Raw genomic sequence first — 26,890 nt, 5'->3', positions numbered from 1 at the left:
TTTCAAAAATTTAAAAAAAAAGATTCTAGTATCTCACTATACTTTTTTCAGTCCCAGAAATTATTTTTTTAACTTGACTTTTTTTTAACATGGGAGATTTCACATAAATGTCTCAATGTCTATCTTTTTAAAAAGTCCAAATATGCTACAAACATATAAACATTATAGCAGCTTTACTCATAATTGCCAAAACTTGGAAACAACCAGGTGTCATTTAGCAGGTGAATGGATAAACAAATTGTGTCACATCCAGACAATGGAATATTACTCAGCACTAAAAAGGAATGAGTGATCAAGCCACAAAGACGTAGAGGAACCTTAACTGCATATGACTCAGTGAGAGAAGCCAATCTGAAAATGCCCACATACTGTATGTTTCCAACTATATGACATTCTGGAAAAGGAAAAACTATGAGTAAAGTAAAAATACCAGTGATTTCCAGGAGCTGGGGGAGGGGAGAATGAAAAGGCAGAGCACAGAGGATTTTTAGGACACTGAAAATACTCTGTGTGATGCTATAATGATGGACACAAGCCATTATACATTTGTCTGAACCTACACAATGGACAACACCAAGAGTGAACCCTAATGTAAACTATGGACTCTGGGTGATAATGATGAGTTAATGTAGGTGCATCAGTTGCAACCAATGTACCACTCTGGTGGGGGATGTTGATCATGGGGGAGTGTATTAGTCCATTTTCACACTGCTATAAAGAAATACCTGAGACTGGGTAATTTTTCAAGGAAAGAGGTTTAATTGACTCTCAGTTCCACCTGGCTGGGGAGGCCTCAGGAAACTTACAATCATGGTGGAAGGTGATTGGACCTTCTCACATGGTGGCAGGAGAGAGAGGAAGCAAGCAGGGGAAATGCCAGACACTTATAAAACTATCAGATCTCGTAAGAATTCATTCACTATCATGAGAACAGCATGGGGGAAACCACCCTCATGATCCAATCACTTCCCTCCCTCAACATGCAGGGATTGCAAGGATTACAATTCAAGATGAGATTTGGGTAAGGACACAGCCAAACCATATGAACGAGGCTATGCGTGGTTGGGGGGGCAGGGGAATATATGAGAAATCTCTGTATCTTCCACTCAATTTTGCAGTGAACCTGAAATTTCTCTAAAACATAAAGTTTACATTAAAAAATCCCAAATACCTGGCAACATTGGACCCATGCTACCAAATTACAGCAACAGCAGAGGCTCAGTATAGAGGGAAAGTGTTCTCCAGTTTGGTGCAGTCCATATGCAGCCTCATTCACAAACCCCACTGTCTTCTGCATTTCTCTAAGACACTAAGTCAACTGCCCAGGGCTACAAGATCACCACATCCAGATGCCCTTATATGCACCTCAACTGAGGCTTCAGCAGAAAAGCACCTCAGCCTGCCCATCCCCAGTATCCAGGAGCCCACAATGCTGCAAAGCTGCCTTTCCTGATAAAACCAGTCATTAATGTTCTTTCTCAAAAAGTCAAACTTGCTCGTTAACCTCCCTCCATTGTCCATTAGAACCGATTCTGTCCTCTGGAACCACAAAGAAGTGTAATGGCCACTTCTGTCTCATGCTGGGGCATCTGTGCTATGAGGTCTTTGCCTCTTATTTCTCCCTAGAGGAGACAGACTGTTTTCCTTCCGCATATCAACAACCTCAGTTTCTTCAACCCCTTCTAATGGGTAATTGTTTCTAGACCCTACATCTCAGCCTGGTTACCTACTCTTAATGCACTAACGTTTGTCAGTATTCAGAAGACTAACAGGCTAAAAGAGCCAAGGAGGAAGCAGACACTTACAAACCAGTCAAAACATATCTGCCTGAGAAGCAGGAACCTCCTCCCAAGATTACCAAGGGCCTCAAGGTTGAAAGGCATCTCAGGACTCGCCTGACCCTTTCTAAGATAGAGTTGAAGATATTCATGGGCACTGGGAAAACCAGCTGATATGGTTCCCTCTCCAAATCTCATGTTCAAATGTGACCTCCAGTGCTGGAGATGGGGCCTGGTGGGAGGTGTTTGAGTTATGGGGGCAGATTCCTCATGAATGGCTTGGTGTTGGCTTTGTGGTAATGAGTGGGTTCTCGCTCTATGAGTTCCCAGGAGATCTGGTTGTTTAAAAGAGCCCAACACCTCCTCCTTCTCTCCCTCTCTCCCCATGTGACACACTGTCTCCCTTTCACCTTCTGCCATGGTTGGAAGCTTCCTGAAGCCTCACCAGACACATATGCCAGCACCATGCATCATGAGCAGCCTGAAAAACCATGAGCCAAATAAACCTCTTTCGTTTATAAATTACCAGTCTCAGATATTCCTTTATAGCAATGCAAAACCAATACACCAGCTGTGATTTGCCCTTCTAGTAAATGGGGAGAAAATACAAGCAGATAAAATGTGACAACTGCCACAGAGTTCATAAAGAGAGGCCTACCTTCGCCGTGGCATCTAAAATTTTGTGTTCCACTCTGAGAAATGGTGGAAATCCAGATTTTTCAGCTGTGCTAAACTTCACTTCAAATGCAATGGAAGGTGGAAAGCCAGTTCAAGACGCCTCTGTTTCAGATTATGTTTCACCTGGGAACCAATTATCACCAGGAAGAATGTTAGAGAATTAGAGAAACTAACCTTTTCTAATCCTCTGTCTAACAGAAACCTCTCGGCAGCCAATCAATAACGGCTGTGGTGAAGAGGCATATGAGAAGTCTTCCTCTTCGCCTCCACATAAGTAATTAAAGCCAGTTTAATGAGATTGCCTGAGAGCTGGATGTCTGAGTGCAGGAGAATTAGACAGCAGCATTGAGGGAGAGCAGCTTTTCAGAAGGAAACAGATACTGAGAAGCAAAATATGAGTTTCAACTGTTGGGTGTGAATCACCCCAAGTCTCTCTGGCAAAATGTGGCACAAAGAAATCTGGAAGCAGATACCTGAATAAACAGAAAGGCTATGATTACCTGCCATCATTGACAGCTAAAGGAGGGAGGAATTGAAAATGATCTACTGTGTCTGAGATCCGCTCTCTCTTCCCACTTCTGGAGAAAACTCAGCACCTAAATCTCACCTCCCCTGTCTGGAAAATGCCTAGGTTTAGAAACCAAGCTGAACTGAGTTTAAAGGCCAGGTCTGCCACTTAGGAGCTGCTCTGCCTGGAAGAAGTCCCTTCACCTTCTTAAGCCTCAGATGCTCCTTCTGTAAAATGGGATGATAGCAGTAAGCACCTCTTAAGGATTTTGTGAAGGGTACGTAGGATCATGCATTTAAAGTGCTAAGCAAAGTGTCTGGCTTGCAGTGAGCATCTAATATACCAGGTATTGTCATCAGTTTTTTTGTCCGTCAGAGTATGAGACAGTATCTTGAGGTAGTGGGAGTAATAACATGTCACATGGGGATGTTGTTAGGTTGACATGAGATCCAGAATGTGAAGGTCTCAACTAGACTTGACAAGAGGCAGGTGCAAAAAAAATGGCAGTTACCACTCCTCTCCTAGGCTAAAAAATGGAGGTAAGATATCAGCAAGTAAGTAATAAGTAGCAAACTGCTTCATGGAGCCCTTCTATTGCCCCACTGCAATTTGTGGGGATAGAGAGCACCAAGTACAGAGCAGAGAGATGAACATTTCTTTTTATGAGACAAGGTCTTGCCCTGCAGCCAGGCTGCAGTGCTGTGGCACAATCACAATTCACTGCAGCCTTGACCTCCTGTCCTCAAGCGATCCTTCCACCTCAGCCTCCCAAGCAGATGGGACCACAGGTGCCTGCCACAACACCCAGATAATTTTTGTATTTTTTGTAGAGACGGGGTCTCGCTATATTGCCCAGTCTGGTCTTGAACTCCTAAGCTCAAGAGATCTTTGGCTTTGGCCTCTCAAAGTGCTAGGATTACAGGTGTGAGCAACTGCGCCTGACCAAGATGAACTTTCAATATACAGTTTTGCTCCTTCCCTTTAAAAAACCTCCAGCCCAGGGAAATTCAGCCTTTGGGAACCATGTCCGTTTCAATAGAATTGTTCCCCCCACAAGCTGCCTTTGGGAAGCAGTGAGGCGGCCCTCTGCCATGTGACCCCTCCAAGCTGGGAAGACTCAAAGGAAGAGCAGGAGCAGCCCCCAGACAGAGCCATATGGCTTGCTACACATTACACATAAATTACCTTTTGGCAATGAGCTAAACCAAAGGACTTAAACGATTTCTGCATTTTAATAACAGACTCCCTTTCTGCAGCACCGCTTCCCACCAAACAGAATCTATCTGCACAGACCTGTGCCAAGTGCATCCTGGTCAGCGGCCCTGTGATTTAAGATCAGCTATTTCTTGTCTCCATCCTGCATAATGAAGTCAGTCACATTTTATTGCCAAATGGCCATGGTAATGCCTCCATAACTGCCCATTGAAGGTGCTTTTGCTTTCGGGAATAAAGAGCGAATCTGAATTTCACCAAGAAAAACTCATAGCTGGGTCAATACATCGAATGGTTATCGTTTGTGCCCTGCACTTTATCTATTTTTAGGCCTTGTTCCTGCAAAGAAATAAAAATGCATCCCCTAAGTGCATGAAAGCCATGAGCATGGCAGAAGGCAGGGTCAGGGGGACATTTGTTCACTGTTTTCTGTAGGGAGGGGAAGCACAGAGAACAAGGACTCCATGGCTGGTAGAAAAGAAATGCAGCAGGGCTGGGCTGCTCCTGCTCTTCCTTCGAGCCTTCCCAGCTCGGAGGGGTCACATGGCAGAGGGCCATCTCACTGCTTCCCAAAGGCAGCTTGTTGGGGGAACAATTCTATTGAAAGGGACCTGGTTCCCAAAGCCTGCATTTCCCTGGGGTGGAGGTTTTTTAAAGAGAAGGAGCAAAACTCTATATTGGAAGTTCATCTTGGTCGGGCACAGTTGCTCACACCTGTAATCCCAGCACTTTGAGAGGCCAAAGCAGAAGATCACTTAAGCTTAGGAGTTCAAGACCAGCCTGGGCAACACAGTGAGAACCCGTCTCTACAAAAAATACAAAAATTCGCTGAGTTTTTTTTTTTTTTTTCAGAAGGGAAAACTCATAGTCATTGGATCAGGAATGGAAATACATGATCCAGGTTGTCCTCTGAGGGCCAGCACCTGGACATTTGTTGGTGCCATTGGAAAAGAAGTCATCTCATTCTGCTGGGATCCCTACATTGGTAGGACATAAATCTGGAGTGGCTAAAATATCTTTATCAATATTTAAGGAGGACCAGGCTGAGGATGAAACAAGGAGATAGGAAAAGACAGGCAAGAGATGGAGAAAGAAAGATTTCCGTTGACATCCTCTTGGTTGCAGTCAGATTGAATTATACTGGATCTAGCCATGCCTGAAGCCATTACTACACCTTGAACTTTTTTAGATAATTGAGCACGTTTTTTCTTATGCCAGTGCTTGAATGGGTGTCTGTCACCTGCAAATAAAAGAATTCTAAAGCACTAGGCAAAGAAAGAGGAAGTAGAGAGTTCTGTGAAGAGAGATTAACGTTTCCCCCTCTGGAACTTAGCAGATCTCATATGGGTTTTGGGATTGAATTTCACTTCAGTGTTTTAGAACAAAAGGAGTAAGAGTGGCTGGAGTTTAGACAGGGCTGGCCTAGAGAGATCTGAGAGAGGTGAAGCCTCCATCCAGGACTATCTAGAAACAGTTATATCCTTTAGGTGAGGCCACTTCCATGCAGCTTTGCAAATTTCCACAACCAGAAGCATGTTCTTCATATGCGTAGGTAAAGAAAATGTGGTACATATACACCATGGAATACCATGCAGCCATAAAAAAGAACAAGACTACGTCCTTTGCAGGAACATGGATGGAGCTGGAGGCCATTATCCTCAGCAAACTCATGCAGGAACAGAGAATCAAAATACAACATGTTCTCACTTATAAGTGGGAGCTAAATGATGAGAACACATGGACACATAGTGGAGAATAACAGACAATTGGGCCTCCTTAAGGGTGGAGGTTGGAAGGAGGGAGAGGATCAGAAAAAATAACTGTTGGGCACTGGCCTTAGTACCCGGGTGACAAAATAATCCATACAACAAAAGCCCATGACGCAAGTTTACCTATATAACAAACCTGCTCATGTACCCCAATCCTAAAATAAAAGTTTAAAAATATAAAATAAAGAAATATAGTTTAAAAAAGAATTACGTTTTTGCCTTCTTCTCAGACAAGCTGAACATAGCTGCTTCTTTTCTCTCCTTCCCTGCTGCCAACCTTCTAGATGGTCACCTTTGCCAAGCCCTTGAGATTCTAATGTTGAAAACTGAGCCTCCAAATGCTTCCACAGAGTGGAGCCCAAATCACCTTAGAGGTGTGGTCTCAGAGACAGATCAATTATTTTGTGGGCATGTTCTTTCCAAAGCACTCTTGCTTGTCTTCCTGTCTTTGGTCTTCACATGGGGCAAGGGATCCAGACAGTAGTAGGCTGGGATGTGTGATTAGAAGGTAGGAAACCTGGAGGATAGTACTGGCTCCCTCTATATACCCCTGAGAAGATAACCTTGAACCTTTCTTTTCTTTCTTTTTTTTTTTTTTTCTTGTTTTTGTTTGTTTGAGACGGAGTCTCACTCTGTTGCCAGGCTGGAGTGCAGTGGTGTGATCTCGGCTCACCGGGTTCCAGCGATTCTCCTGCCTCAGCCTCCTGAGTGGCTGGAACTACTGGTGTCCACCATCACACCCAGCTAATTTTTGTATTTTTAGTAGAGACGGGGTTTCACCACGTTGGCCAGGATGGTCTTGATCTCTTGACCACACCCACCTCGGCCTCCCAAAGTGCTGGGATTACAGGTGTGAGCCACCACGCCCGTCCACCTTTCTGAGACTCAGTTTCTTCACCTGTCATCTGCCAAACAGGGTTGCTTTCACCATCTTTCTCCTTTCTAGTTTTTCTACACGTTTCCTATGTTCACTCTTGCACACCTTGGACCAAAGCCTTTCCTGAATTACTTACAGTTCTCTAAATGCTCTCTCCCAGTTCTCATGCTCAGATACAATGTAAAGTATCCCAAAGTGCCCATCCCCACCACAGCAGCAGCTTTGCACTTGAACTTCTCAGGCGCTTTCAGGGCTATAGGTAGAAGAGGCTTGGGCTGCATCATTTCTGGTAATTCAAGAATGCTCATGTCCCACAGTGGGTCATGAGGAACCCCAACCTCATGGCCCTGTGGAAAAGCCCGTGGAGAGGGTTCAGGGAAAATGTTTGGCCCTGAGACAGTGGACCCAGAACCTTTCAAAACATAGGGCAATTATTGCTCCCAAGTTCTTAAGGAGATGACTAAGAAAGTGGGGCACATCTGAGGGGAGATTTTGAGGTTACTAAGGTGACAGTGCTCTATCTTAGAAGCAAAGCATAGGAGGCTACATGAATTCTACAGGAGGTGGTCTGGAGGTGTGCTTGTTAGATTGAAAGATATCCCATTTAGAACTCTGCATCCACATTTATAATTAAGGGTACTTTTGTGATTTTGTTGTTGGCTTTGTTTTTCCTTGGTGACCTGAAAATACGATTCCTTTGGTCTACATATTTCCTTCTATTTTTCTTAATAGAGATGGGGTCTTGCTCTGTTGCCCCGGCTGGAGTGAAATGGTGCAATCATAGCTCACCGTAGCCTTGAACTCATGGGCTCAAGCGATCCTCCTGCCTCAGCCTCCCAAGTAGCCGGAACTACAGGCACAGGCCACAATGCCTGGCTAAATTTTTTTTTTTTTGTAAAGATGGAGTCTTCCTATATTGCCCAGGCTGGAGTGCAATGCTGTGATCATAGCTTATTGCAGCCTCGAACATCCAGGTGCAAGCAATCCTCCTGCCTCAGCCTTTCAAGTAGCAAGCACCAGCATGCCTGGCTACCTTTTTTTTTTTTTTTTTTTTTTTTTTTTTTGTAGAGATTGGGTGTCTCCATGTTACCCAGGCTTGTCTCTAACTCCTGTCCTCAAGCAATCCTCCCACCCTGGCCTTACAAAATGCTGAGATTACAGGCGTGAGCCACTGCACCCAGCCTATTTTGCATGTTTCTAAATGATTAATCAGAACACAGACTGTGTCTTTTCAGATCACAGTTACCTCCTCAGTGCCTAGAACAGGATCTGGAACACAGTAGGTGCTCAATAGCCACTTTCTGAATTGATGGATGAATGGAGAAAGGAATGGAGGGGTTTTCAATAAACATCCAGGTTTCTAGCTTCTTTTTATAAATCTGAAAAATCGGCTGAAAAAAAACCAGAAAAACAGTGACCTGGGGCTGAGAAGCAGCTGCCTCTTGAAGACGGGAGCTATTCTCTCCAGTTTACCATGCTCCTCACCACTCCTTATTGTCTTATGTTGGGTCCACTTCATTTCTATTGATCTTCTGCCAGCACACAGGCATTTAAGTTTCTTGAGCATGATCAAAGCTGTCACGGGAATTTTCCAGGTTAAGTCAGCCTTAGTCCCGAAAGAGAATGCAGGCAGAAGAGTTAGAATTATCGCTCACATTGTTAGTCCCTTTGGCATTCCTCCCAGGAGAGCTGGGGCCTCATTTCTGCCAGTGTCTGAGGGCCATGGAAGGTCAAAATGTCACAAGCCCATCCTACATCTTCTTCTTTCTTTGCTTCCAACATTCCCAAAAGGCTGAACATGAATCTTTCAAAATTCAAAAGAATCCAGTTGAGTTTTTCTAGTAAGCTCTCTGGCAATTTTTTTCCCCAAATGCTTTATAAATGCTAAGTTTATTATTACTTCTTATTCCCTGGGCCATTGCTTGTAAGGAATCAATGTGGAAGGAAAGCATGCAGTTGATTTAGCTGATCAGTAAAATCAAACGGTTTCACACTAAGTTAGTCAAAGACCTTAAAGTATTCTTTTTTTTTTTCTTTTAGATGGAGTTTCGCTCTTGTCACCCAGGCTGGAGTGCAATGGCACAATCTCAGCTCACTGCAACCTCCACCTCCCGGGTTCAAGCGATTCTCCTGACCTTAAAGTATTCTGAAGAGTCTCACCCCTTCAGAGGGAACCCAAAGTGGATGCAAAATGGGGGTGCTTGCTAACCAAAACACGAACTGAAATCTAAAGGATACAGACCTACTGAGATCATAGGAAAACCATTAGGCACGGGTCTTATGGGCAAACCATCAGTGGCTGGAAGGCATTGAAGTGTTGTGGTTAACAGAATGGATTTCTAGGCTAAACAGAACCAGATCTAAGGTCTGGTACTGCAACTTAATATCTAAAAGTTCCTTTCTTAGCCCCAGTCTCCTCATCTATAAATGCCAATCATAAACCACTCTCTCTTCAATTTAAGTAAAGGTTAAATAAGGATTGTGAGGTCTCAGAATTAAGGTAAACACTGAGCAGGCATCTGGCACATAGTAAATGCTCACTAAAAGTTACCTATGCTATTTTAGCAGAGAGATAGCATTAAAGTTTGTTCTAGATCAAGTCAATTTAACTCATGTGTGTGCCCAGTCATACATAGACTGTTCTGGTCTGCCTACCACATGCAGAGGTCTCCACAGTAACAAAGTGGTCTTGGTATTTAAACTGTAGTTGGAGAAACATACACGTAAACAACAAATACCAGATTATTTTGCAAATGCTTACGAAGGATAGTAGAAGCCCATAGGGCAGAACTACTGCCAGGGGGAGTCCCAGTGTTCGGAGAGGTGAATCTACAGAGACAGAGAGATTAGTGGTTGTTTGGGGCTTGGGGTCGGAATAGGGATTGATTTACAGAAAGGCATGAAAGATCTTTTGGGGGAGAAGGTAATGTTCTAAGTTGGATTGTAGTGATGGCTGCACAATGGTGTAAATTTTCTAAAAACCTTGAAATTGTACATTTAATGTAGTAAAGTTTTTATGACATATAAATCATAACCTTGATCAACTTTTTTTTTAATGGTGCCATTTCAACCAACCCTTCAGGATGGTTAATATTCACTATACAGATAGGAAGGATTTGGCTTCTGCCGAGACAGAGGGTCTGGCATGGGAGCGGAGGCAGAGAGGGGTTACAACTTGCCTGATAGGGATCAGCAACATTGCAGGTAGAAGGACAGACACACGTGTGAGTGAAAGGATGGTGGAGGCATTCCACCTAGTGTCAAGCCACGAGGCATGGGGCTTTCCAGGAACAGGCACACTGTTGCACTACCCCACCCTCAGCGACATTGGCCCTCTGCTATTAGATTCTATCTCCTGTGCTAATGGAGGGCTTTGGCTTTGCGAAAGACACATCCGAGCTTACTGTTTGAAACCACAAATCCCCTCATAGGACATGAGAGCGGAGTGAAGTGTTTAATTTCTCTGATGTTTCCCCAGCCAAAGCCTCCCCTTCACTGGCACTTAGGGGATTTGCAGCTTCTTTGCTGAGACGACACAAGAGGTTTCTCTGCTTAATCCCCAGATCTTTAGAGTTGGGGCTGCATTTGGTTTGTGTTTCAACAGCATCGCGGCGTAATCTGTGACACTGAGCTTCAAGCTCTCTGTGCAGGGAGTGAGCTGGGGAAAAATCAAGGTGTCCAGGAAGCTTTTAAAGATGAGAAAGCTGAGGCCAAGAGCAGCACCTTTCCGGGTTCCTGGCCAGGCCACTGTTTCCCTTCAAGCTGCCCCTACCTTCCTCTTTAACAGACAGGGTTAGAGTCTGTGACCTAATGTTGCTGGCTGATGATGATTGGATCCCTGGCACCAGCTGGGCCAATCAGAGGAGCTCTTTACAGAGCTCAGAACCAAAGAGAGGAATGTTAATTCATCTAGGATGCTTACTGAACCTTAGCCCATGTAGAAGTAGGAGCTCAGTGTATTGAAAACATTTACAACAGCCTGGAGAGAGAAAGATGCCATTGATTTCCAACCTCCATTCTGACCGCTGTCTGGTACCTGGATTTAGCCCTCTGTGAGGTTGAGTCCACTTTACTCTACCCATGGGATTTATTACACGCCCTGTATGCTTCCAGGAAATTCCTACGTGTTGCTTAAGCAAGATGAAAATGAATACACTTGCAATCAAAGCACCCTAATGGAGTCAGAGAGTGGCTAGCCCAAATCACAATGTAAAATTGACACCAGAACCCTGCTGCCCTGCCAGACCAGGGGGCTTGATGTTCATTATCCAAAACCATAGAGGTAGTTGCTCATCAGTCCAGGCACCAACACGGAATTCAGGTGATTGTTTCCAGCAGCAAGTGCACTTCAAGTCCAGCCTGAGAAGAGACTACATTTTATAATAGAGGAAAAAGTTGTACTGAAGAAATTGCACATGCAAAGACAAGCCAGGAGAGGCAGGTAGAGGTCGTATTTGCAGGACTTTACAGCCATTGCAAAGATTTCAATTTTGCTTAAATGGGGTAATATATGAAAATGGGTTAAAACATGTAAAACACTTAGGGTAGTACCTGGTATACAACAAGTACCAATTACCATTAGTAAATAATAGTTAATATTATTACCCTGAAGACAGTGGGAAGCACCTAAAGAATTTCTAGCACAGGTATAACATCAGTTTTGGATTTTGAAAGGTCCCCCGGATGTGGGGAGGAAAATGGATTGGTGCAGAGCCTCAGAGGACACAGGACGTAGATGAAAGGCTGTTTTCATCTTTAAAACGAGAGGGGCTATTATTTTTTAGCTACAGTGGTATCAGTAGATATACAGAAAAGCTAATAGATTAAAGAGATATTTAAGGGGTAAAATTGTCAGGACTTGGTGACAGACTGGCTGTACAGAATAAAGAAACAAGCAGCTCCAAGATGAATCTCAGAATTTGGACTGAACAACTAAACGGCTGTTTATGTCATTTAACTGAGACAGTGGATGCCAGACAGTGGACTCAGTTGTATGGGAAAGGTTATGAGTCTAGTCTTTGGGCATGTTGAATGCAAGGTGAATTTAAAATACCCAAGTGAAGATGTCAAGTAAGCATCTGAATATTGATGGCCAAAGTGCAGAGGAGAAACCTAACAATGAAACCTTTTGAGTTATCATTGTTCCGAAATTGAAGCTACAGGTAAGCAAGCATGAGATGCTCCAAAGGGAGTATCCAGGGTCACAGTCCCAGAAAATGCCAATGGGGTCCACTTAAGCATGATGGATGTTACAGCTCACCAAGAATGCTCCCCGCAACCCAATGCCTGAAGCCCAGCTCAGTAAATATTGACTTATTGGAAAAAAACAAATCAACCAATCAATTCATGAACAGGATTGAAAGCTAGAGCTGCACATCAGATCTTTCTGTGCAGGCAGTGAGAGGGGACAATGGCCTGCCACCAAATTTTATTTCCTGAATTCTAGACTCTCTTTCACACATACACACACACACACACACACACACACACATATATATTTTAATTTGGAGGAAAAATGTAGAGCCAGAAGTTGCAGGTAAATACAGTATAATGAAGCGTCATCCACCAAAACAAACAAACAAAAATGCTAATTTAGTTACAGAAACCTGTTCACTCCTATTCTGCCAAAATTTCCTCCTTTTTGATAGATGCCTCAAGTGTCAGGCAATAGAATTTCCTAGGGTAGTCTCTGTTTAGCAGTCCTGGAAAGACTTGACAAGCCAAGCCCTGAGCTTGCCAGCTTAGACATAGAGTAACAGAAAAGAATAAGGCAATCTTGGCTGAGGGCGTGCATTTAATAACTTTGTTTAATACAAAGTATAGCTTTGGGTATCTTCCAATTAGCACCAGCTTTTCCTCCCAATTCAAAAAACTCACAAGAAACCCTGCCACTTCTTCAGAAGTTCCAGAGAAGAGAAAACTAGAATTTGAACAGAGTCATCCTAGAATGCCTTGTTTGAAATTCTCTCTGTATATGGATTTGTACAACAATGGCTAAAAATGGAAGAAGCAAGAGTAATAAAAAGGTTGGTAAACTTTATGTAGTAGAGGAAGAAAACCTAATTTCTAAGGGTAGCTGCTGTGCTCATCAAACAACTGTGTTTTCATCAGAGAAATTTATATTATGTTCTAGATGCTTGCCGCTCCAACAGGCCCTTCAGAGGAAAACTGACCAATGGCCCTGACCTTCTGCCATAGCTGAGTGCGCCAGGCTGAGGCACACAGCCCAAGGAAAGGCATTCAATATGGCAATGGTTCTTAAGGGTTGATGGACAAAAGAAGCATCTGAAAAGCTTAAGGCACAGCTTTCTGGGACACATGCTCAGAGACTGGAATTCAGTAGGTTTGGGTGCATCCCATGAATTTGCATTTCTAACAAGCTTCCAGTAATTCTAATGTTGCTGTCCCCAAGACTAGTGTAAGCATATGGCTTAACAGCTGTTATTTCTGCAAGGGCAATGATACTCAGGTATCCAACGTGCCTGGAACAGTGCCAAGCCATAGTAATTGCTCAACAAATATCTATTGAATAAACAACCCTCTCTCTCGAGGAGTTCCAATATTTAGTGGTGACCAGTGTCTTAGTCAGTTCAGGCTGCTATAACAAAATACCGCAGCCTGGGTAGCTTATAAACAACAGAAATGTATTTCTCACAGTTCTGGAGGCTGGGAAGCCCAAGATCAAGGGGTCAGCAAATCCAGTGTCTAGGGAGGATCTATTTACTGGTTCACAGATGATGTTTTCTTGCTGTGTTCTCACATGGTACAAAGAGCAAGGCAGCTTTCTGGGGACTCTTTGCTAAGGGTACTAATCCCATTCATAAAGGCTCTACCCTCATGAGCCTTAATCAACTACCAGTGGCCCCACCTGCTAATACCATCACACCAGGGATTAGGTTTCAACCTATAGATTTTAGAGGGATACAATTTTCAGACCATAGCAGCAGTTAGCAGAAGACAGAAAGCCAAAAGACACAAATAGAGAAGGCAGTAGGAAGAAGCCATAAGTCAGCCCATGGCCATTAGCTTGTTCTAGCCATGGGTGAGACAAAACTTAGAAGACACTGGGCGCCATGGCTCACGCCTGTAATTGCAGTACTTTGAGAGGCCAAGGTGGGAAAATCACTTGAGCCCAGGAGTTTGAGACCAGCCTGGGTAACATGGCAAAAACCCATCTGTACAAAAAATACAAAAATTAGCCAGGCATGGCAACACATGCCTGTAGTCCCAGCTACTTGGAAGGCTGAGGTGGGAAGTTTGCTTGAGCCCGGGAAGTTGAGGCTGCAGTGAGCTGTGATTGAGACACTGTATTCTAGCCTGGGTGACAGAGCAGAACCCTGTCTCAAAAAAAAAAAAAAAAAACTTAGAAGAGAGAAATTAATCAATGGTACCCAGGGTAGTGAGAGCAAAGGCTAAGGTTTGTTGGGTTCCTTTACATCCAGAGAACTAGAAGTGGCACCAAAAAGTTTTCCTGCTGATGAGATGACAAGAAAACCAATTGCACCAGCTTCTGCTCTTCAAAAAATCCTTCAGTCTCCATAAGGGAAAGTAATGCTGCTTTCTGCCTTCCTTCTTTCTCCATTTCCTCACCATTCTCCCCTCCTAGTAATGAGAAAAGGCCTCATGTCAACTCAACTTAAATCTGGTTCCCAAGCCTGACTTTGTGGCTTATTTCTTGGCCAATAAGGAAAAATCATTAAAATCTCTGAATCACAGATTCCTCGTCTATGAAACAGATAAGATTATCCCCTTACAGGAATAATGGATAAACTTAAAATTGCCAGATACAATAACTGACACATAGTGAGAGCTCAGCAAATTTGTATGGATGCTGAATCTCTTTCCTGAACTTTGGGCAACCTTGGGAATTTGAGACTGTATTATAATTAACACATCATTTCATCCATTCATTCTACAACTGTTCTTTGAGCATCAGCTATGCATGGAGCCCCATTTTGGGCACTAGGGACAAGGTAGTAAACAAGAGAAACAAAGACCTCTGCTCTCATGAAGCTTACATTAAAGTGTGGAGAAAATAAACATGACAAAGATTATGGTAAAATGTATAGTGTTATTAAATAGTGCTACGTGTCCCAGATAGAGTGACAAGAGGAATGGGTTACAATTTTAGATATGACTGCCCAGATAGGTATGACTACATAAACAAAGACATTAAAAAGTGAAGAATTTCAGGCTGGGCGTAGTGGCTCACACTTGTGATCCCAGCACTTTGGTAGGCCAAGGCAGGCAGATCACTTGAGCCCAGGAGTTTGAGACCAGCCTGGGCAACATGGTGAAACCCTGTCTCTACCAAAAAAATAGAACACAAAAATTAGCCAGGCATACTGGTGCACGCCTGTAGTCTCAACTACTCAGAGGTTGAGGTGGGAGGATCCATTGAGCCTAGAAGCTCGAGGCTGCAGTGAGCCATGACCGCACCACTGCACTCCAGCCCCAGTGACACAGCGAGACCCTGTTTCAAAAAAAAAAAAAAAAAAAAAAAAACGAGGGGTGAGGGGAGGGGAAGGATTTCTATTTGTGGACATTTAAAAACAAACATTTCAGGTGCAGATAACTTCAGAGGCTGAAGTCCCTGGGACCAGGGAGGGCCAGAGTGTTTGAGAAACAGCAAGGAGACCAGTGTATTCATTCTTCTGAAGAATGAAGCAAGTGTGGTAGGAGATAAAATCAAAGATAAATTGACTTCAAAAAATGAGTTGCAGATCATGGAGGGCCCTGTAGGGTATGATAATGAGTATGGCTTTGATGGAGCCAGATGAGACACCATAGTTTAGTTTTGAGAAAAACGTGGTACAATATAACTTACCTGTAAGGGATCAATCTATTGATTGATTTAATTTATAGCTGCTGGATTGAAATCGAGGCAAGGGTTGAAAGAGAGAGCAGCTTAGGTTACTGCAATATTCCAGACACAATAGGATGGGGGTCTAGATTAACGTTGAGCAATGAGACCAGAAGAATCCTATCACCAACAAATCATAGGCCATCATGGGAAACCAGACAGTACAGTGGAAAGAGGCACAGAACCCAGAGAATTATATGAAGCAAAAGACTCAGATCCACACCCTCTGCATTCTGGACTCATAGCCTGTGGCTCCACTCATAGCTTAGGGAGGAGGATTGGGTATTTTTCTCTGGCCCCCTGTAAATCCAAGCTTCTTAAAAAACTGTTTACATACTGATTTTGATTCCTCTCCCCCATTTCATTCTTTAGCCCTCTGAAATATGAATTCTTTCCTTGTCACTCCTCTAGCATTATTTCCAACTTCACAGGACACGTTTAAGACCCCATCTTATTCCATCTCTCAGCAGAGTTTAGGCAAAGTTGACTATTCTTTTTAAACACTATCTTGTCTTTGGTGACACCTATTTCCCTAATTCTTCCTCAAAGCATCTGGCCACTCTTGCTCAGTCTCCAATCTGGGTCTTCCTACTCCCCCTGCTATTTTAAGATTTGCCATGGCTCAGGCCTGGACATCTTTTCTCACTCAACCTTATCTCCCTAAGTGATGTCACCAAGTCCCCCCACTTACAATACCAGCTATTGCCAGTGACTCCCCAAATTAACTAGTGCTATGACCTCAGACTAATACATACAACTGCTTTCTCAACCACTCTATTTGAGTATCTAATAGGCATTTCAAATTTGACATATCCAAAGAGGATTCTTGATGTTTTCCCCCACCCCCAATGTCCTATCGTCTCTACTTTGTTCCTATAATGGTAACTTTTCAAATGTATTACTGGCTGAGTGCAGTGGCTCTCCCCTGTAATCCCAACATCTTGGAAGGCCTAGGCTGGAGGATCACTTGAGGTCAGGAGTTCAAGACCAGCCCTGGCAACTTAGCAAGACCTTGCCTCTACAAAAAAAATTGTAAAATTAGTCAGGAGTGGTGGCATGCACCTGTAGTGTCCCAGCTACTTAAGAGGCTGAGGGAGGAGAATCACTTGAGCCCAGGAGTTTGAGGCTAGAGTGAGCTATGTTCACACCACTGCACTCCAGCCTGGGGGACAAAGAGAGGCTTTGTCTCAAAGAAGTAAAATAAAATAAAATGCATTGCCAACCTTTAACAGCCAAGAAAATTCCTGGAAAACAAGGAAAGATTTGTTAACACAAAGCTCCTATTCCCACAGGGTGACAGTCTGTCATAAGAGGCACAAGGATGCAGCCTGGCTGTCCCATGTCACACACATATACTACCTACGTGACCCCTAGAAGGCATATGGCAACCCCTCCAGCAGGCTTCTCTTGCACCTTTTTGTTTTTTTGAGACAGAGTCTTGGCTCTGCCACCTAGCCTGGAGTGCAGTGGCGCAATCTCGGCTCACTGCAACCTCTGCCTCCCGGGTTCAAGCGATTCTCCAGCCTCAGCCTCAGCACTCTGAGATCCAACCACACTGGCTGGCACTTTATTCCTCCGATGAACCAGGTGCTTTTCTGCTGAAGCACCTTCTCTCTTCCTGGAGACCTGCCTTCATCCTTTACCAAACCATGCCTGCTCACCCTTCAGATTTCAGTCCATTGGCCTCACTGCCAGCGCCCCTCTAAACTACTCATGCTATATGCTCCTTTGGAGTGCTCTCTATTTTTTCTAATTCTTGTGCACAGGCATGCTTAACCATGTAGTGCTACCTCCCCTCAAGTAGGCTGTAAACTGCATACATCCATGACCTGTAGTATTCATCGCTTGAGACCTAGTGCCCAGCACACATGAATTATACAATCAATATTGCTTGAGTGAATGAATGAATGTCATCTGCTTTATAATAGGCTGAGGGTCAGTTTCCTCATCCACAACATGGTGACAATAAGATGTGCCCTTCCTTGTGCACGTATTACTTGATGGACCAAATAAAACCATGAGGCAGCATACTGTTTTATTACAGTTTTTATTCTCCAGTAAAAAAAGATTATTCTACCCATACTTGTATCACCAAGACCTGCTGTCCAACAAATGTGTGTTGAATTGAATTGTTATTATTATATGTCTGCAGAAAGGTAAAACAAATGTTGATGTTGGCTCCCTGGCCCACAGACGATGCTCCCATCCACCCTATCTCAAAAAGATGCGTTAGCCTGATCATAAGGTTTGGAGATATTAAAGTAAGCATGGATGGGGTGAATCAATAAATTTATAGCCCAGGGCAAGCTTTGCCCTGAACAAGTCTCTGTTTCTTAGCTGTTTGTTTTATTTTTTGAAAGGCGTCTGAAGTTTGTCAATAAAGGTGAAGCTTATTGCTTGAAGGTTTGACCAGCAAAAGGAAACAGTTGCAGATTACAGAAAGTCTGTCTTCTCCCAAAGAAGCTTAATAATTTCAAACGTCTATTTCACACGTATAGCAGAAGTAAAAGCAAGGTGCGCAATGGTGGGGAGGAGAGGCATGCGACTTGTCTGTCAGTGAGATCAGTGTAAGAATACTCAAATTCATCTGAAAGGCTCCGAACATTGCCTCCATAACTCTCCAACACACATACAAGGGAAAAACACACTTACTCACTCCACACAGTCCACCTAAGCCTCCCTATCCAATTCACATCCTGGTCTGTTTAGAAAGAGCGATAGGCCGGGCACAGTGGCTCATGCCTATAATCTCAGCACTCTGGATGGCTGAGGTGGGTGGATCAGGAGGTCAGGAGTTCAAGACCAGCCTGGCCAATGTTGTGAAACCCCATCTCTACTAAAAATACAAAAATTAGCCAGGCATGGTGGCACGTGCCTGTAATCCCAGCAGCTACTTGGGAGGGTAAGGCAGGAGAATCGCTTGAACCTGGGAGGTGGAGGTTGCAGTGAGCTGAGATCACGCCACTGCACTCCGGCCTGGGTGACAGAGCAAGACTCCATCTTGAAAATAATCAAACAAACAAAAAATAGAAAGAGTGATAATAGAATGAATATTTATTAAGCCCCTAGTATGTGCTGGAACTAGGCTAGGCAACCCCATCTACAAAAACAGATTTGACCCCTACATAGAGAAATTGTTACTTCTTTTTTAGAGATTTAGAAACTGAGGCTCAGGTAGGTTGAAGCACTTGCCCAAGGTAATACAATTGACAAGTGGTGGGAGATAGTGGCACATGCGCTTAAGAATGCATTAGAGGCGGGGCGTGGTGGATCATGCCTGTAATTCCAGCACTTTGAGAGGCCGAGACGGGTGGATCATGAGGTCAGGAGATCGAGACCATCCTGGCTAACACAGTGAAATCCTGCGTCCACTAAAAATACAAAAAATCAGCCAGGTGTGGTGGCAGGTGCCTGTAGTCCCAGCTACTCGGGAGGCTGAAGCAAGGAGAATGGCGTGAACCCAGGAGGCGGAGCTTGCAGTGAGCCAAGATCCTGCCACTGCACTCCAGCCTGGGGGACAGAGCGAGACTCCGTCTCAAAAAAAAAAAAAAAAAAAAAGAATGCATTTGAGGCTGGGCACAGTGGCTCATGCCTATAATCCCAACACTTCGGGAGCCCAAGGCGGGCGGATCATCTGAGGTCAGGAGTTTCAGACCAGCCTGACCAACATGGAGAAACCTTGTCTCCACTAAAAATACAAAATTAGCCGGGTATGTTGGTGCATGCCTGTAATCCCAGCTACTCGGTAGGCTGAGGCAGGAGAATTGCTTGAACCCAGAAGGCAGAGGTTGCAGTGAGCCGAGATAGTGCCATTGTACTCCAGCCTGGGAAACAAGAGCGAAACTCTGTCTCAAAAAAAAAAAAAATGCATTCGAATATAAACACAGCACAACAAAGAAAGTAATAAATCAGGCCCCTGTAAATTTCTGGGTGGAAAATCTCCAATTGCATGTTACTTGCACCTGCATGGCCACATCTTCAGTGCAGAGCATGACGTTGTTGAATAACCTGAGCTCTGGAGTCAGACAGATCTAGATTTGAATTCTTCCTCTGCACTGATGACATATGTGACGTCAGCGGATTTGCTAAATATTAATAATATCTCTGTACCTCTGGCCAAATGGTCATGTGTTCTGTGGTTGTCTGGTACATAATTGATGCATAATGAATGACAATTTCCCTTATCCTCCTCCCTGTCTCAAGCAAGTAAGGACGACTATGATGTTTACTCTAAAAACTGATACTGATCATTTTCCTTTTCTGAGGGCTTGCTACATGCCAGGCACCCAGCTAAGCCCTTAACATGCCATATTTCACTTAGTCCTCCAACAACCTCTTTTTCTTCCAGATCATGGAACTGAGTCTTGGAGAAGTTAAACAGCTTGTTGATCTTAATGCAGAAGCTGAGTCTATTTTAAGCTGAAGCCCAGACATTGAACCACTATGCTGTACTGCCACCCTGTCTACACTCCAAGACAATAAATATTGAGAGGTGTAAGCTTTCTTGTTCATTCATATTTTCACAATCATATTTCCTAACCTGGCATTTTATGTGTAGGTATAATCACCAGGAAAACTTAAAGATAGAAGATGGGAGGCGTCAGCTGAGGCCATGTAAAAATCAGCCAGCCTGGTCTGATATGATGATGGACAGGAAATTACTAGGAGTTCAGTATCATTTGTGGGAGTTTCCTTTTGGTATTATTTTACTTTAAAAGTATTCTTAGAAATCCAAATGCATCCACGGATGTTATGCTCTTGGAATTTTCATTTCATTACTATATGTTCCTCAACAACTTCAAGAAAAGGAAAAGGGCCAAGAAACGGAAAGAAGAGGCAAATAATTTTATTAGTTTTAAAACAGAATTTATGAGCAGGTATGTTTGTGTTGCTCACTCCAGGCCAAGATTCTCTCCTCACTGCTGTTCAGAGAGACAGCAAGCAGATCGATCCGGCTCAGAGGGGATGCTCCACGGCGGAACCCACGCCTGGAGTCTTGGGGGCTGCTGAATATTTGAAGGGTCTGGGCTTCCATGAAGTGAATACAAAGAAGAATGAAGCACTTCGTAGAGCACTGGTCCTCCACTGCCAGCAATCCTCTGCCCCAGCAGACACGTGGCCACATCTGGAGTCGTTTTTGGTTGTCACGACCGGCAATCAGGGACCTGAGTGAATGCCACTGGCATCCAACCGGTAGAGGCTACTAAACCTGTCTCAATGCACAGCGCAGCCCCCATAACCAAGATTTCCTGGTGAAATGTCGATGGTGCCAAGGTTCAGAAACCTGTTTTAGAGGGAGTGTCTTTTTTTTTCATTGTATCTTTTAAAAAGCAAATTACTCTCAGCCTATCAATAAAATGATCTTTCCAAAACACACTCCTTTAGATGATTTCCTTCATGAGCCTCCAGGGCTCCCTGTTTCTTACAGAGGGGTGAGAATCCCTCAAGCACAGCAGGCTCCAAGCTCCAGACCCGCCCTCCGCTGCCTTTCAGCTCTCATCTCTCTCTGGCTAAGACCAGTAGCACAGGACTTCTGCAGGTGCTTTCACACACACAAGCACACAAAGTCCACACACCCACACACATGCACACACACACCACGCACACCCCACACACCCTACACACACCATACACATACTCCCCACACACACCACATCCAACCACATAAACATACACCCACACACATACACACATATATACATGCACACCACACCTCCCCTGCCTCCCCCCACACATGTACATTGCTTACACACCCCATAAACATGAACACACACCACACCACACCATGTACACACCCTACACATGCCCCACACATTCTACAAGCCTCATACATATACTTCCTACAAAAACGTCACATCCAGCCCCATAAACATACACACCCCACACACATACATCACACCACATACACCCCTACACACATACATCACACCATGTACACCCCTACACACATACATCACACCATGTACACCCCTACACACACACACCACACCACATATATCCCTACACACACATACATACACATATACATGCACACCCCACCCACACACAGCCCACACATATACCACATCACTTACATACCCCTTACACACACCACACCCTACACACACACACTTCACACACACACCATACCCTCCACACCACCCCACATACACACATCACAGCACAAACACCACACACATATACCCTCTCCCTACATACACATACACACACATATATCATACCCCCACACACACTCCGTGCACACACACACCCCACACACACATACGCTCCCTCCACATCCACATACACACACATACACCTCCCCCCACACACACACCACACACACATCTACCACATCACTTACACACAGACACAGCCTCTCCCTACATACACATGCACATACATACACTCCACAAATATACCATACCCCACACACACCCCCACACACACCCTCCCTCCACATCCACATACATACACCTCCCCCGCACACATACCCCACACACATATACACCCTCCCTCCACATCCATAAACACACACATACACCCCACACATACACACACACATCTACCACATCACTTACATATACACATACACCACACCACACACACACATGCTCTCTGCCTTTGCATTCCATTTTCTCTCAGCCTAATAACCCTTCCTTTCTTCTCTACCCTGCAAAACACTATTCACCTTTCAAGAGTTAATATGTTACCTTCTTTGGAACCTTTCTGAAAACCTTCACTACTCAAACTGGGGTTTTTGGAATGCTTTAGTCCACTGGAGCTGCTAGAACCAAAGGCATAAACTGTATGGCTAATAAACAACACACACAGATTTCTCACAGTTCTGGAGGCCAAGAAGTCCAAGATCAAGGCAGATTCCCTGCTCTCTGCTTTCTGGATGGTGGCTTCTCACTGTGTCCCCAGGTGGTGGAAGGGGTGCACAAGCTCCCTCAGGCTTTCATAAAAGGGCACGAATCCCATTCATGGGGGCTCTGCCCTCATGACCTAATAGCCTCCCAAAGGCCTCATCTCTTAACCATCCCTGTGGGGGGGTTAGGTTGCAGCACATGAGTTTCAGCATATGAACACAAACATTCAGCCTCAGCATTGATCAACAGCATCAGTATCAGGGAATTTATCAGAAGAGCAGAATTAGGCCCTGCCCTGGACCAACCCCATCAGAATCTGCCTTTCTATGGATCCCAAGGCTCCATTTGCTCACCAAAGCTCGAGAAACACTATCATAAACAGCGCAAGTTGTCGCATCTTTTACACTCCCAGAACTTCCCAAATAGACCCCCATTCACAGATTATCTACTATCAAGTAATCATCTTGTTTGTGCATCTGCCTTTCCCTCCACTTTGTGATTCTGATTTGGGGAAGGATGTCATTTTATTCATCTTTCTATCACTGGGCATCTGCTATGTCAGATAGCACATAGCAGATACCCAATGTATTATGGCTAAACAGATGAATTATCTATCCGCCCATGCTTCCCCAGTTCCTGCCAGATGGAAACACTATGTCCTTCTCCAGACAGTTAAGGTCAGCGTTGGTTCCAGGCCAGCCACAGGGGTACATTAACATCTTCAGCACCCACAGTCAGTGGTGTTCAAAATTAAGCCGACCCAGGACTCACACTGTCCAATTCCACTAGAGCTTACTATGTAAGGAAGCACAGAAATTGGCAGTGAGGATGCAGTGATAAAGAAAGTAGACCTGGTTCCTACTTTCACTGGGGCTGATGTTCTGGGGAGGAAGTCAGTAAATGAAGAAATAACCTCAGAAAGGCTGGAGATGCTGAGTCAGCAGGTGTGTGGGGCAGGGACGGTGCTCCTGCTGACTCAGCCTTCCTCCTCGAAGGAGTGACATTTTAGCTTGAGAGTGAAGAGTGAATAAGGGTTAGCCAGGAGAAATGGGGTAAAAAGTCTTCCAGGATGACAGAACACAGTCAAAATGAGGTAAAAAGTCTTCTAGGATGAGGGAACACAGTCATTGAAGACCAAAAGATGGTAGCGAGAACATAATGAATTCGCAGCTGAGCCTTGAGATGCCGGGGACAAGAGTGAGCAAGACCTGAGGATATTGGTAGATTCCAGACCCAAGAGGGTTTTACCACGGAGAAATGGACAATATCCTAATTATGACTATCTCTACACCCACTTCTGCCCCTTCTGAGCCTGTTACTAAGAACACAGGCTTTATCTCCTTTCTTCAACTACTGCTATCTTTTCCAGATGGACTTGAGACTTTCTAAATCAGGAGGTCTCTTAGCCAAGACCTCCACACGCTTTCTGGTCTCTAAGAAAGCTGGATCTTGCTTTACCCAAACCCCATCTTTTTCCTGTTCCGTGCTGCATTTAGATAGGTGTCTCTATCATTCACTCATTCACTCACTCTTATTCAATACATTTATTGAGTCCTTCTATATGGCAAGCCCTGAGGACACAGAGGTGAACACAGACATGAGAAAAACAAACAAAAACAAAAACAAAATCTGACTCAGGCACAACGGCTCATACCTGTAATCCCAGTGCTTTGGGAGGCCAAGGCAGGAGGCTCGCTCAAGCCCAAGACTTCAAGAACAGCCTGGGCAACATAGAGAGATCCCATCTCTACAAAAAATTAAAAATGAGCCAGGTATGTTGGTGCCTGCCAGTAGTAGTCCCAGCTACTCAGGAGGCTGAGGCAGGAGGATCACTTGAGCCCAGGGGTTGGAGGCTGTAGTGAGCTATGATTGCACAACTGCACTCCAGCCTGGGCAACAGAGTGAGATCATGTCTCAAAAAAAAAAAAAAAACAAACAAACAAAAAAACAGAACTCCACCTCTCTCTGCACTCTGCCAGGTGCCAGGGAAAGGGAGATGGAAACAAGGAGGAGAGAACCCCCAGGGTTTACCTGACAGGCTGGCTTGGCCTCTATGCTGAAAACTGAGTGGCCCACAGTCAGGACACTCAGATTTTCCCACCACCTTTTTCAACACCTGCTGCAGAGACTCCATTTCTGCAGGCACCTGTTAATAAACAGGGATGGGCAGGCACTCTCTAAGGGGGCCCACTTTTGTGACTGCTTAAGGTAATATCAGGCATAAGAATCACCCAGGATGGAGCAGGCTTCCTGGACTGATAACACTTATCTGGTTGACTCGGCCGCAGAGAGATTCATTCTGCAATTTTTGGGGCCTCTGAGGGAATGTCTTCATATTTCCCAATACAATAAACTGCAGCAATGTCATTATTTATTGGCCCTTATAGCTCCATTGCCAGAGAGTCCAATATTACCAGACATTAAGTTACTTACAATTATTTTGTTTTATTCTCCATTCTGGTGAGATAAGCCTTTCAGACTGGGCAGGGCCTGAGCACTATTCGCCATTTGTTTGTGAGTCAAACAAAGCTCCTGGAATAGAATGAAGCCTTTTCTATACTCCTTCCTAGGCTGTCCCATCTGACCTCCTGCTGTGCCTTCTTAGCAATAACATAACCATAATAATACTCTATAACAGAGGATGGAGAATGACAACCTGTGGACCAAACCTGATCTGCCATCTGTTTTTGTAGGTGGAATTTCAGTGGAAAATGGCCACACCCATTTGTTTACTTATTGTCTATGCCGCTTGCATAAACTTGTTTTTTTTTTTTGTTTAATTTTTTTTTTTTTGAGACGGAGTCTCTCTCTCGTTGCCCAAGCTGGAGTGGGTGCAATAGCGCAATCTCGGCTCACTGCAACCTCTGCCCCCTGGGTTCAAGCAATTCTCCTGCCTCAGCCTCCCAAGTAGCTGAGATTACAGGCACCCACCACCACACCTGGCTAAATTCTTTGTATTTTTAGTAGAGACAGGGTTTCACCATATTGGCCAGGCTGGTCTCAAACTCCTGACCTCAGGTGATCTGCCCGCCTCGCCCTCCCAAAGTGCTGGGATTACAGGCATGAGCTACCGTGCCCGGCTGACTCCAGTGTTTTATAAACTCCGATGTTTCATGGACTCTGATGTAACATAGGAGTTGAGCAGCTGCAACAGAGACCTTAGGATCCCCAAAGCCCAAAATATTTATTGTTTGGCCCTTTACAGAGAGCAGCCAACTCCTGCCACGATGTTTTCAGAGCATAAGCCCTGTGCAAAATACTTTACATGGTTCTTTGTGTCCTTTAATCTACATGAGATCCCATTTTACAGATGAGACAATCGAGTGTCAGAATCACATTCAAGCCTATTGTTGCAACAGCTATATCTGATCGATGCCTTCAGCTGGCATCTTTGGCCAGTGCACATCTTTGGTACAGCGCCTCCTGCCTGAAATCCCAGTATTTAAGGAGGCCAAGCGGGGAGCATCACTTTGGCCCAGGAGTTCAAGGCTGCAGTGAAATAAGATCAAGCCATTGCACTCCAGCCTGGGCAATAGAGCAAGACTACTTCTCTAAAAAACAAAACTAAACTAAACTAACAAACAAAAAATAATCATCTTTATTTAGAATCTTGATATCTGAGCCTGCACTGACCCTCACAAGCCAAGGGATCTCATTAAATAAAGCAAGACTATTTGCCTAATTTTGCACATTTGTTCAAAGGGACTCATGATAAAGACTAGTTGGCAATGTTGTTGTGAGCATTAAATGAGATACGGCAAGTAGAAACTTGCTGGATCTCAGTTAAACATTCACACCAGTGGTTACTTACATCCCAGGGGAATACATATCCATGTGTAGATGACAGGCTATGTTCCCTAGCTCCTCCCAACTGTATCTCTTTGGATAAGACTCCTGTGCTCCCTCACTTCTCGAAGTTGGTCCAAAGACCACTTGGGAGCTCCTCAGAAATGCAGAATCTCGTCGGGGCATGGTGGATCATGCCTATAATCCTAACACTTTGGAAGGCCTGGGGCACGTCCAGGAGCTCAAGACCAGGCTGGACAACATGGCTAAATCCTGTGTCTACAAAAAATATAAAAATTAGCTGGGTGTGGTAGTGCACGCCTGTAGTCCCAGCTACTCAGGAGGCTGAGGAAGGAGAATCGCTCGAGTCCTGGAGGTGGAGGTTGCAGTGAGCTGAGAATGTGCCACTGCACTCCAGCATGGGCTGCAGAGCAAGATCCCTTCTTGAAAAAAAAAAAAAGAAAAAGGAAAAGAAATGCAGAATCTCCAGCCCCATCCCAGACCTACTAAATCAGAACATGCATTTTAATAACATCCCTAGGCGACTAGTGTGCGTATTAGGGTTGGA

At 44.4% G+C, this 26,890-nt stretch overlaps 1 protein-coding gene across 1 annotated transcript in view; it reads right to left on the bottom strand.

Annotated features, from left to right (window-relative positions):
- HS3ST4 (heparan sulfate-glucosamine 3-sulfotransferase 4) overlaps window positions 1–26,890 on the bottom strand; it is a 453,635-nt gene that overhangs the window by 206,016 nt on the left and 220,729 nt on the right. The window lies entirely within an intron of this gene.

This window comes from Pongo abelii, chromosome 18, assembly GCF_028885655.2.
Source record: "Pongo abelii isolate AG06213 chromosome 18, NHGRI_mPonAbe1-v2.0_pri, whole genome shotgun sequence".
Lineage (NCBI taxonomy): Eukaryota > Metazoa > Chordata > Mammalia > Primates > Hominidae > Pongo > Pongo abelii.
Note: the sequence above shows the minus strand (reverse complement) of the source record. Positions and strands in the feature narration are given on the sequence as shown.